At 40.6% G+C, this 14,071-nt stretch overlaps 1 protein-coding gene across 5 annotated transcripts in view; it reads left to right on the top strand.

The window, feature by feature from the left end:
• The window catches only part of LOC26535979, a 174,563-nt gene that overhangs the window by 116,523 nt on the left and 43,969 nt on the right, over positions 1–14,071 (top strand). The window contains exon 3 of one of the 5 annotated variants that reach the window (XM_039370155.1): positions 2,559–2,632. The exons of the other annotated variants lie outside the window; for them this stretch is intronic. The gene's annotated coding sequence lies outside the window, so the exon portion shown is untranslated. The remainder of the gene's footprint in view (positions 1–2,558; positions 2,633–14,071) is intronic. 5 annotated transcript variants of the gene reach the window in all.

Here is a 14,071-nt window from a genome sequence, read left to right as displayed (position 1 = left end):
ACACTTGATTTCAAGCTCAAAGGGTTTCCCAATCGCAGTTCTTTTCGCAGTAAGCTGGCTGGCTGCATTCATAGGCCCAAAGCGGCGACTTCTGGGCTGGAATTCCGTTGAAGGAGGAGGAGGAGCAGTAGCAAAAGGAGTGGAAAATGGAAAATGGAAAGTGGGGTGCTGGGAGGTGGGCAGTGGAAATGGGAATGGGCCAAGGTGAAAGCGGTCTTAAGGTGCCTTGTTCATGTTGTTCTCGCATTCGGCGTGACAAACGAACAATAGTAGCCGTGGATCTTGAAACTCGAACCACCTAACCTCTGACCTCTGGAACTGTAGCTCTTTCGTTGGCAAACCAGAAACTGAAGCACCAAACTCTCTGGCATTTCTGCGGCTTCAGTGACACAATGATACAACAAACAAACAACAATACAGGCGCAGGCATTCATGACTAAGAATAAGACTAAAACCAAGACTAAGACTAAGAATAAAACGACAACAACGAGAACGATGACGATGGGGACGATGGGGCTTTTGAATTTATGAGCGTATTTAATTAACCAAGAAGGACGAGAGGCAGAAGAAGCTAGGACTTAAGTCTACGAATCAGCATCAAGTGAAGCGGCAGCTGTTGGCTGTGATTGATTGATTGAGGCATCGCCTGAGTGGCATCGCCTGAAGTGCGGCATATTTAATTTGGCACGGCCACCCACTTGGGTGGATCCATTCCATTCCGCTCCATCCATTCCATCCAAGTCAAAGTCAATGCCCATAATAATGCCGAAATAGCCATTCAAAATGTGGCTGATTTATTATGTGTTAAGACAACAGATTTACTTGGATTGTTTCTGGTTGTTTTAAGTAAGAGATGAGTGTATGCAAACCGTCCACCCATCCATCCATTCTACCGTTCATCCATCTATCCATTCATTCATCCGTCCATCCATCCATCCATCCATCCATCCATCCATCCATCCAACGCTTCATCGACCTGCTAGACATGTCCAGGATGCGACGCAGGCAGGCAGATTGAGTGAAAAAAAAGTTCCTTAAGCGGCACAAGGAGGTGGGGCAGCTGTCGGCAGAAGGATTTGGCAATTGATGCGAGTGGCAAGTGGCAAGTGGCAAGTGGCGAGTGTCGAGTGGCGGAGTATCCTCTGAATAAATACATAGCGAAGTGGACATGCAGAGCCACTGAAATTGGATAAACCAGAGCGAGTGCAGGTGAAAAACTAAGCCGAAATTAAATAAATTATCGCATCTTCGACTATGAATTTAGTTCCCCTTATTTTTTGCTTGGTTTCTTTTTTTTTTTTTTTTTCTTTTTTGTGGTTTTCCCAACAGCCAGTCTACTTATGCGGAATATATATCATTGGCGCCAGTTCCCGGCAGATTTCCCATATTATTGTCTTATTTAAGTTGCATTAGTATCTTATTTATGGCCACTCGATGCCTCCTCGTAGTGTGAATACATTTGCCCTGGGCCGAAACTTTTTGCCACCGCGGCAAAAAGTATACGTAACATACGTACACATGTACACACGGTGGTATAAATATTTTTTTGGCAGGCGTCGCTGCATAAACCATTACCACCAACTGCTGCTCCTCCTGACCCAAAACTGTGAACACTGGCGCCTTCTTCCGAGTTGCGAGTCGGGTCGGGTCGTGGCTCCAATCTCCAATCCCATTTTGTGGATGTGGGGGAGTGACTTGCTCCTGCTCCGCTACGCGGTTATCTGGTTGGATGCGTGGAGACAAAAGATGGGTCACGTGGTTTGTGACCAGACACCATGGTCACGCAGAAAATGAACGAGGCGGAGGAGTTCATTTCGGCGGGCAGAGATTTAAATACCCTGTAAAACATCTTGCAATTCCACTCAATATGGATTTACCCTTGGGATCTAATTAAAATAAACTATTATAATTGATAATGCAATTAATAACTTAATGAGAGAGAAAGCATACTCCTATTTGTGAGCAATTCAACTTCTGATTGTATTATAATAAATAAACAAAAATGGCCAAAACATTCATAATTTTCCATAAACTCTGTTTAGTTTTCGTTAATTTACTTGTACTTGCAATGTACATCTTTCAATATAATTGCGAAAATAATTGGAAATTCGTTAGTTTATACCTTACAATTTGCAATTTGTCAACCCCTCCACCGACATAAATATTAATTTAAGTGCATTTCGCTGTTGTGTGGGGTCGAAAATCGATACTGACCGTTTACTCTTTGCCTGCTCTGTTGCCTTTGTTTCTGATTCCGCTGAGTGGACTTACATTAATTTAATTTCGTAATTGGCCGTGGGAAAAGTGTCCGCAAATCAAACAATTAGCCACACATATGCGATGTGATGCACACATTAAAGCACTAAAGATATTATTCACGAAAACAATGTACTCTTTCACCGCGTGATTTATCGATTTTGACAATGTTCATTTTGCCTCAAAAGGCATAACGCTTAAATTAATTCGTGTAAAAATAAATTATGTATGGCATTCATTAATTTTTCTACCTTTTCCACCAATAAATAATTATTAACCAACGATTTTTCCCACTTTTGCAGGTGAGAATGCATCTCAAACATAATCGGGATATTCACGACAAAAGCGTATTTATATTTGAAATAACAAAGCATTGGTAAGCTTGCATAAAGTGTCTCTAATTAATTTAAATTCGACACATCAATAACACCATCTTGTTGATTGATGATTGAAACCAACAAGATATTGCAACAATTCATTTAATTAATTGAAGAACAAGCCTAATGTATTCTTCCAGTGACAATTGGCTGGCATTGTTTAGTTCTAAAAACAATAAAAATCTAATTATATCATTTTGAACACATTAAATAATTTATTGACAAACGAAAGTCGACTACCTTTGCCTGCAAATGCATATATATATATACATTATTTATAGTAGAGATACCACCCCTTTTCAATTACTAACGCCCTCGCTCCAAGCAAATAGTACAATTTAAATGGTTTAAGTGGCTCCCAGGCTGGCGAGCAAAAAGTCACACAGTATAAATAAGCGGTGTACGTTAACAGCATTTAATAACATTGATTTATTTGTGGCAATTGCTCCTCCATGAAATGATAACGACATCTATGTATAACTGCATAAGCAGCATCGAGCCAAAACTTTGTTGACATATCGATGAAATATTGTAATGCTAATAAATAAATCTTATGCCGAGATACGCGAGCGGAACGAGTGTTGGCCACAAGTACACATTTTGTGGGTTTCTACAAAAAAAAACCCAGTTTAGGCGCTGGCTTTTCGGAAAATGTATTGCTCTGGAATTAGCATTTGTTTTAAACAAAATTGAAAAATGTTTGGATTTTTGTCGCCCATTTTGCTAACAGAACTTGGTACAATCGTCACTAGAATTTAAAAGCTGCTTTGTTTTATTTGAGCTGAGCTTCATTAAACGTCTTCTAAATGTAACTTTCTATCTGTAAATTATGTATGCGCTGTTGATTTTTTAGTAAACGCCATCTTGCATCACAAACCAATGGCTTAAAAGCCATAAAATGGTTGTAACCATATACCTTAAGTTACCGAAAATAAGGGGGGCGAATGAAGTAGTTACTTTCGTAAAGTTCGAATGGGCGGGTATTTATCAACTTTATGGCGTTTTATTTAGGCAAAGGTTGTTGTGGTAAAGAGTGCTCGTTTGTGTTGGTTGCTTTGAAACTTCATCTGCACTTGGAACGGCTTTTGGTGGCTTTACCTACCACCTACCAACTCACCCCGCACATCTTACTTTCTTTTTGGAGCTTTAATTAAATACATTTAACAATGTATATTCATTAATTTCAAGAGTTTTTGCTGCTAGCTGGGTTTACTTATTGTCTGCCAACTTTTCCCGCTCCTCCCCAGCTCACCATTACCATTTATATTAGCTCCTGCGTAGCGCAGTCCTCTACTAAGCCACTCACACATTTCCCCAGCTGAATGCTTACTTCGGCACTAATTTGCACACCCACATACACCCACTCACACACCCACACGCGTTGTATTTTTAATTAATATTTTCTGAGCTGCATTATCCGCCACTGCGGCATGCAAAGAAACAATTTATGACCACCCCAGACGGACGGACTGGAGCTCCTGAAGTTGAACCCAGTAATGCGCCTGACAAATGATCGTGATCAGCGCGAAAATGGGGCAAAACCAGCAATTCCACTGCACTCACTCTCACTCGCGGGATTCGTGCTTTTTAAACAGCTAATGGGGAAACCATAATGCAAATGCACTTATAAATATTTAATAGTTGTTAAGTTCTGCAGATTTAATTAGCCAGAGTTAGAGTGAGCAGTTCAAACCAATCATTAGAAAGCAGGAAGTTAGAGTGAGGAGTTCAAACCAATCATTAGAAAGCAGGAAGAATATTTTATTTAAGTATTTCTTATATATTTTTATTAAAGTTCATAAAACTGTTGAACAAGAGTGTCCTGAATTCGATGCCATATGCACTGTATGGAGATGGGAGGTAGCACGTTGTTGACCATTAGTCCACACACGCAGGTCGTATAGTAAAAATGTACATACGCGCTGCTATTTACTCATGTAAATAATCCGGGTAATTTAAATATTAATAAATTAAGCTTCACATGGGTACAGCATTAATATTTATATTTATATTTTTATAGAGCCATTGCGTGTGTGACCAGCGCAACTGTAAACAATATTCTTTCCAAATGACAATTGAGTTCTCAACATTAATGGCAATTCACAAGCTACAGTTCTTACTCAAAAGTCAAGAAATGCACTCCAGGTTTATTATATTTATCTTAAAAAAGAAAACTCTTCTTATTTTAGCTCAGAGTAAAATACAAACCAAGCGAAGATTATGCCTATCAATGAAGTGGTTGGGTTTAATCTGTAGTTTAAAATATTTCCCGGTATTCGAGTGGGTCAAAAAAAATCACAATCCAAGTCATGTCCGAATCCTTAAGTTTGTGTGTGTGTTTTCTTTTGCTGAGAGTTAACCCAGCTGTCGAATGGGCCTCCAAATGGAGTGTCCTTTGCCCAGCCACCGCTCCTTGGACTCGAGTGACAGCACGAAGTGCTCCACATTTTTGGTTATGGCCACAGGGAGCGTAAAATATGACCGGTAATGAGAATGGGGTGTCTCAAGGAGCAGGAGCAGGAACGAATCCTTCGACTTCGACTTGGACTTGGACTACTGTCACGTTTGCAACAAATGGCGCATGGCACGCAAAGGGCTAATGTAATTCGTGTATTTTACTTGATTTCATGTTACGTGCACAATCGGCCAAATTGCAAGGCATCGAACCAGGGCCAAGTTGCCTAAGTTGACTCCTCAGGCTCAAAGGCCGAAAAGGCAAAAGCAAATCCAAAACCAAAACCAAAAACTGTAACTCCGGGGTACTTTCCATTTTGCGTTGGTGACACTACGGCCATGGCCAAGGATTGCAATTGGAAAGTGGCACCAAATTGGGCAACAGGAACCAGGAAATGCATGTGGGTGGCAAGCAGCCGAAGTTCCCGATTCTCCGATTGGGATTGCAGGTTGGCAGGATGGCAGGATATCAGGATGGTAGAATGACAGGATAGCAGAAGCACCGCGACGCATTTATTAGCATTTTTATGTGTACACATTTTTTTTTTTTTTTTTTTGAGCACTTTTTGAACATTTCTGATTCGGCGAGGCGAGGGTTTTTAATTAAGTTTGAGAATAGAGAGGTGAGTGGGATGAGTTTGAAACTCAACTGCAATTGGGATGGGACTGGGATTGGGACTGAGACTGTGACTGGGACTGTGACTATGACTGGGCTTTGGGGAGTAGTCAGGATAGTCAGGATAGTCAGGGTAGTCAGTCGGTAGATGGCAAAAACTTGTATAATTTTACTCGGCTCACTCTTTTTGTGGCCGCCTGCCTGTCTATAGTTGCCACTTTTGCTACTGCTCTCGTCGTTGGCTAAAGTTGCATTCAAAATTGCAATTTTATATGCACAACGCTCACCACCAACTTTGGAAACAATTTGTGACAGCCTTGAGGGATAATCGAGTGGCCCAGATTGAGGATGAAATCAATTTGATTGTCAAAGATGTGCTGCCCACTTGATTAAGTGAAATGCCTCGCCCGGTTGATTATCAATTTGAGTAAAAAGACAAAAAGACGAAAAGACAAAATGAAAAAAAAAAATTAATAACAAAGCATGATTTTTCCACTTGAAATTCAATTACGGAGCTATCCATTATTTAGTAATTGAATATTCTGCTTTCTATCAGAAATTATAACCCGCAGCATCAATTGCAGCGCTTGAATTTCCTCAATAAGAATGACATGTATTTAAATGGTTTGCCATTTCTAATTTGGTAAAAGAACTTTGCCCCAGAGAATTCCCCTTAATCAGCGTCAAAAGTTGTTTGATTCAGGTGGATCAAGTATCCCATTTCAACGAGTCAATTTAATCAAGCTCTAGAAATTCAAATGTGTGATGGAGCAACTATTCTCCAATTAACACATGTTTTGCAAAAGAAAAAAAATTGAAACGGAAGGCAAAAATCAAGAAAACAGCAACGAGGAAAGGAACATAATTGTTTTTTATACATTTTACGGTCGCTTGGCTAAAAATTAATTTTATTTTGGTGGCGCGAATGGCGGGAGAAGGTACTGGCACTCAGGAATTTTGAAATTAAGCAATCCGCGTAACCAGAAACGCCAGCCCCTCTGCCCTCCCCCTGCCCCCCCTGCCCAACATCCTTTCCGTCTCTAATTGTTTTTTAAATACGTCTCAAATGCTCTCTATTTCAAGTCGAGAAATGAACAAAGCGCAGCGCCAGCAAACAACAAACAACAAACAACAAACAACAAATGCAAAGCACAACTTCCAAGCGCCAAGTCTTTGCTTCTGCTTCAGTTTCTTGCTTTTGCTATGCTTTTGCCATGCTTTTTTGCCGCTTGCCTCGAAAATGGGGCGTGACAGAAATGAGCACATAAGTGTCATAATCACACACACACACACACAGCTACACATGCATTTGCTTACTTGAGCTACAGATTTACCTTCAAGTGAGCAGCTCAGCTTTTTAACACTTTTACTTTCAGCAATACTCAGCAGTAGGCAGGGCAATGCAGGGAGGGGAAGGGGCAGGCAAAGCGCCAACTCATTTAATTTGATGCCCCAATCTGCACACGCCTCTTGCCATCCCCACAAACCCATACCAACCAACCACCCACCCACCTTCTTCTCTCGCGAAGCCGTTGCCTAATTGTCGTCTATCTCTAGTCGACAGTCGTGGCCCATAACCGCCCACTTACCACCCACTAACCACCCACCACCCACTAGCTACCACCCCACTGCTGTTTGCTGTCTCAGCGCAAAATGTTGCTGCTCTAATTAGAATGAAACAATTTTCATTTCATTCTACATTTTCATGTTGTCGTCGTCGTCGTTGGCTGCTTGCTACACGGATAAAAAGGCAGCTCTCGGCGTTAATTTCGTATTTATAGGTCAAATTGAGATTTGCATTGTTTGGTATGTTTTTAATCAGTAATTAATATCAAAGAAATATGGCTCAGTACTCCAGCGGGCAAAATTGTTTTCCCAAAACAAATGATGCCACAAAGCATTTTGACACTCATTCTTATACTTATGTTTATGTGGTGATTTTGTTGTGATTTTGTTTTTGAGCTGCTTTATAAGCACAAATAATAATGCCACAGAAATCACTTTGTTTCTGATATCAATAATTGAGCTTACGAAAATTTGCAACCAAAAATACGCAGCGTTGAGCCAGGATTCTTAAGTCTTCATTTCAAAGAGTGACACTCTGCGTCAAATCCTGAAAAGATCACAATAGCACATTGTACATATGTGCTTAAAAATATGCAACAAATATTGTTAAACTATGTTTTTTCTTTTCTAGGCAGCATACTTTTTGACACTTGTTTTTACCACATTATGCGTAAGGTTATGAAAAAGGTTACAATAGCTAATAAAGAATATTTCTTTCTGTGCACTTGTTGCCATACACTTAGCTGTCGCTTGCTTGGCCCCAAATAAATAATTTACGGCAGTGTTGCTACTTTCGCTGAGCCAAGCGAATCTCATAGAAATTATGCCAAGCAAAGAGGAGGACGTCCTTCCCTTCCATTTTAATTTCAATCCACTCGCAACGTATATATATATATATATATATATACATCTCTATCCGTATCCGCAATAATGTATGGCAAAGATGCGGTGTCCTGATGTAATTCCGCCTCCTCGGCGGCTGAACTGCATCATATTGCAGCGGCAACAACCGCATAAAGACATTAAGCGCATTTAATTTGAAGTGGCAGGATGAATGGAAATTTGCCGAGGCAACCCACTGAGCATATGACCTGCATTATATATGTATGTATGCCCATCCCAGAGATCATCCAGATAGGCAAATGGGCGGAGTCTGGGATCAGTGCATCCAAGTCCGGAGCGGATCCATCCAGTCAATGTCCCCATATTGTGGCGGCTTCTGCCCTGATGACTCTGATGACTCAAACCGGTTAGTCGAAAGCAACTACCAGCTGTTGACAGTTTTCGATTGGAGGAGCAGTTGGGTGCGATGAGTTTGGTGTAGACGATAGTGATGGTGATGGTGGCGATGGCGATGGTGTAGATGATGATGATGATGATGATGCTGATGAGGCTGCCTGATAATATCATTTATGCTAAATGTGCGGGATTTGCTGGCTGAGTTAAGGATTATGAGTGCCGCAGGCAGATGGAAATGGAAATTAGATGCTTTCACGAGCACCAGCCACACTCATCGCATTTTTATGGACCTTTTCGGTTTCGGTATCGGTATCGGTATGGCTAAAGAGCTTTTGGGCCAAAATCCAGCTGAAGGGTTTTTTTTCGCTGGCTAAAACCGAATTTAATGGCCAAAAACTGCTGGTCGCGTACTTTTTTGTTACCCATTGTCATTTTTCAATTGCCTAGTGGCAATAGTTGCAATTGCAATCAATTTAAATGAGCAACAATCTTGGGAGTTCGTTAATATTTTACACAGCCATAAAATGTTCTTTTAAATGCTAATATCTTCTGTTATTTCTGGGAGCATATTTCAACTTGTACTGAATCTTGACTTTGGCAAAGTTGTGTTGGCAAAGCTTTATTACTTATAGGCTTTCAAAAATTATATATCTTTTTTATTGGATTTCCTCTCATTACAACACACATTTTTATTGCACCAAGCTTCATTTACGTTCTGAAAATAAAACGTTATGTTTATGCGGCGATAATATTTATGCGCAAAATTGTTTGTTGCGAATTGCTTTAGTAGAAATGAAATGGTTTTCCAGTATTGCATTTGGTATGTATTATTGCATGCCTTCTTTTTTTTTTTTTTGTTTACAATTTTCAATTGGCATTGGCATCAATAACCTTCTTGTTAATTTTTCCAAGCCTCTGGCGATTTCTATCCGTTGGCTCGACCGACCACTTGACCTTTCTTTTGAAAACACTTTGGTATGCATACCCAGTCACCACTGAATCAACTGCATCCAGTGCATCCCATGGCATCCCAGTACATCCCAGTTCATCCTCCGGGCGATTCACACTCGTTGTCGAATGCCAAGAGCAATATGGCATTGTTGATTAAGCCCGTGGCAGAGTTTACTTAACGGAGCAGCAGAAAGTAAGTTATCCGATGCATTATTAGCAGCTGCAAGTGCGGGGTGATAAGTAAATGGGGGGCCCATAAAAGTTCAATTGAATGCAATTAGTTGCAATAAACGGATTTCACTTTATTCAGGCCCCCCCCCCCCCCCCCACTTACTTACTGACTGAAGAGCATATCTTGTTTATTCATTCAACTGTTCGAGGGTCCAGAAGAGACCCAGCAGTCGACAGCTCCTTGAAACACAATAGCCAATGGCCATTGATTTAGCTGTTTTTCTTCTGCACCATTCCGCACTGTGATGTTTTCTGATGTTTTGTGTTGTGTTGTTTTGTGTTGTTTTGTGTTGTTTTGTGTTGTTTTGCAGCTCTGTTGTTGCAGCTTGCAAGTTGCAACCGTTGAATAATCGCAAATAAATTGATTTTGTTTTTGTTTGCCTGCTCAATCATCCAAAGGCTCCAGTTAAAGAGCCGCCCCCCCACCATACACCATACACCATACACCATACACCATTCTTGCCCCTTTGCGATTTGAATCGAATCGAAACGAATCGAATCGCTTTGGAAATCAAGTGAAACTGCAACATCAGCAGCAAAACACAAATGCCAAGGCAAAACGCTGCTAGTGCTGGTGCATTTCATTTTTCAGGTCAGAGCTCTGAATGTTCATTAATTTTATCGGGCATCAGGAGCCAAGTCGTTGCCAAAATCGATGAAATTACAAAGAAATCGCTGCGATTGTCAGCGTCGGCAGCATTTTCACCAGTAACTATTCACCATCTACAGCCATCAGCGACTTTAAAGACCGACTTGTGATTGTCGGAGCCTCTCTGCTCCCCTTTTCCTCCAACACCCGCGGCACTCGTTTATATTTATGTTTGTGCATTGCTCAAAAAAAAAAAAGAAAAAAAATGAAGAAAAATTGAGAAAAAAAAATTGGAGAAAACGGAAGAAAAAAAAAGGAGGAAAAAGCAAATATAGAAATTGCATTCTGCATGCCACCCGCCGCCCATCGCCCATTTCAGTTCACCAACTGAGCTCAGTTCCCAACTGAATCTGAAAATGCAAATGCAAATGCCACTAACAACGACATCAATATTTCGGCGCCAGCCAGTGCAGTGCGCTCACCTCCAACAAAATATTCAAATTTGGGTTTACCCAAAGACGATTTGCCGTTGCCGTTGCCGTTTTGTAGCAGCAAAACAATTTTTATCAATTTTGAAAATCATTTTCTACAGATTTCTATGCATATTTCTTAGAAGTATCGCATTTTATTCGCCGATTCTATCTTTTACTCTTGAATCGCTACACTTTTTACATCGCTACACTTTTACATCGCTACACTTTTTACATCGCTACACTTTTACATCGCTACTTTTCTTACATCACTACACTTTTGTACACTTTTTAGCATTCATACTTGTAACTTGTTTATTGTTTAAGCTTCCTTTCTTTGACTTTCATAGGTCAAATCAAATATTAAGCCAAAGTTTCGTTTGAAAAAAGTGGTCAATCATTAGGGCACGTTAACCGAACTTTACCGGATGCTCGACTGCAATTTCATTTTGTCGGCAATCATTTGGTGTGCGGCTCCGGGCGATTCTCAACCTTTCCGGAAAATGGCAGCTTTCAGATGACCGGAACAGCTGCTTGTTAAAAGGTGGAGCGCTTCGGGGGAGGGGGGTGGAACACCTTTCATTAGCGAAGAAGCGGCACCAAAGTTAAATTACTTCTGATAATGAGCTCAGCGGAGGAGGAGGGGCTCTGCATAATATCCGGCGAGGTGTTTTCGCGGGGGGAGGGGGGTTTGTTGTCAGAAGCATCGAGGAATCACCGGTGACATCACCATCCGCCATCGGTACGGCGATGGCCAAAACAAAAATAAACGAATAAACGAATATAAACGCCGGAGTCTGGCAATCGATGGGCGCGCTGAACCGACAAAGTTCAAATGACGAACGAAATCAGAATCTGGCGGCACCATCACTCCTTCCTTCCTTCAGCCATAAAATTCGGAAGCGTTCGTAATTTAAAGTTTTGGGGCCAAAAAACTTTGCATTGGTAATATATACTCGCAGGTATATTACTAATTTGATTAAAATGCGCAGCGAAACTTGACTTTATCGTTCGATGAAATATACTAGAGTGCCTTGGGTACTTAATGTATATTTTAAAATATATAAAGGAATTTCCACTATTTGTATTAAAAACCTTATAAAAGTGTCCTTTTGGACCACTGATTGAAAAACGCTTGTGATTGTTATAAAACACCAATATATAAATGTATTTATCACTTCAGGATAGCAAGTGCTTTATAAGTCATGCTGGGCGATTAAAGCAATTCTTTTTTATTTGCCCTGTTAATGAAAATGTCAGCAAGTCGGCCAATAACAATAAGTACGCTTGTTGTTTTCTATGCGAAATATGAAAAATAGGGCAATTTACCCACTAAAGCCACTGCTGCTGACCAGTTGGCAACGAGGGACTGGAACTGGAACTGGCGACGACTTGGGTCTTGGGCCTTGGGTCTATGCCTTCAAAGCTTTGGGTCCGACTGCCTTTTGTGTTAATAAACAAATAATCTACTTAAGTTCAACAATAAAACGGGCGAGGCAAACGAGAGACGAACGACAAATTCATAAAAAGGCAAACGCAACGCAACGCAACGCTACGCACAGAAAACAGAAAAATGGGTGGCAGATAAAGGCAGGGAGAACATAAAAAAATTATTTCCACTCAATTTATTTCTACGCAAAAAGCGGGGCGGGGCAAAAACACCCAGAAACAACACACAAACCACACAGAAAACAACGCACAAACGACACTCACACACATAGCAAAAAAAAAAAAAAAATATGCTAAGCAAAAAGGCAAAAAGGCTTCCCTTTGGCAACAATCACCTTACCATTGTGCCTTGATTGATCGGATCGCTTTGGTGGGTCCCACTTGGCCGTCCGAGCTGCGTTAATGCCACTTTAATTGACGCTCATTAGGCAACAGCGACGGCAGCAGCAACAACAGCAAAAGCAGCAACATTGGTGGCAGCAACATGAGCCAAAACGTCAGCAGCAGTTACAGTGGAAAGTCCCCTCAAGGCCGTGCAACATGTTCCATGTTCGAGACAGCCGGGAAACCACCCAGAAACCAACCAGAAACCACCCAGTAACCACCCAGCACCACCCACTTGGCGCTACTAATTAGGCGGGCCCTCAAACGCCGTCCTACATTCACGATTTTTGCTCTTGGCCAACTCGAAATGGCTCCCGAGAGGTCGGCATTTACAAACAATTACCAGCTGGGGTGTCACAAATGTCTCTTTTAGCCAAAAATCAAATGTGGCTCCCTTGTGATTGATAAGAGATTTGAGCAAGGGCCGAGAAAAACCCATTTAGTGTCCTCTATTTACCATTCCCATTGAAAACGGCCCCAAATGTGCGCCACTTTTGGCCACTGTGTGCCAAGATAATGACTTAGAGACAGAAAGGATTTTAAATTAAGAAATTGAGCACAAGCTGATCTAAATGAGTTACTTTCGTTAAAGAATTTTGTAGGATTATTGATACATATTTAGAATTTCGGTTAATGGATTTCATTATACCAAAAAAAAAAAAAGTTTAGCATGCTTTTCAGCGAAAATATGAGCTGCAATTTAACCATAAAGTTGTGCTTCTTACTTTTCTGCCATTTTTGGGGAAATCAATTTGAATTTAAATCAGTTTTCCATCTGTGCAGCATATAAAAACTTTTAGTCAATATTGTTTTATCAGCTGAATGGACGCAGATATGGGATAATAAGTTCAATACATTTAAGCCAAATTAATATAAACAGTTGTGCATACCGAAATCGAGTAGAGCGCGTTTTTTCTGAATCAAGTATTCGAATGGTTTGTTTTTGAAACTGCTTATTTGCAAAAGAACAAGTTGAATGCACCGCAAGAAAATGTTTGCAAATTTGGTGAGTAGGTTCAGATTGGCCATAACTATGTTCATTTGCGATACTTGGCCAAAAACTAGCAATTCATTAGTGTTTCACTTGCCGAAAGGTAAACATTTTGGGCCAACTTAATCAGCATGGACTCATGCCAGTCCACATGTCATGTGGAAAAACAGTTAAAAACAGTTGCAGTTATTTGCATTCGCCAACTGTGTGCACTTTTTATGTGCATGTAATGACATCTGATGGAACTCTACGCACAACTAACTTCAGCATCACAACGAAAAATGCCAAAAAAAAAAAAAAAAAAGAAATGAGGGTTTGGTACTCTGAATGCTGAGTTCATTTTAGTTTCTGTGTTTGGTGTTTTGTGTGCTGGTTGCTGTGTGTGTTTCGCGTAAAGTTGCGATTTTAGTTAAAGTTTAAATTTGTGCCACGAGGTGACAAAAAGCCAGAGTGAAACACAACACAACACAAACACAACACAAACAAAATACAACAAAA

This window comes from Drosophila yakuba, chromosome X (assembly GCF_016746365.2).
Source record: "Drosophila yakuba strain Tai18E2 chromosome X, Prin_Dyak_Tai18E2_2.1, whole genome shotgun sequence".
NCBI lineage: Eukaryota > Metazoa > Arthropoda > Insecta > Diptera > Drosophilidae > Drosophila > Drosophila yakuba.
Note: the sequence above shows the minus strand (reverse complement) of the source record. Positions and strands in the feature narration are given on the sequence as shown.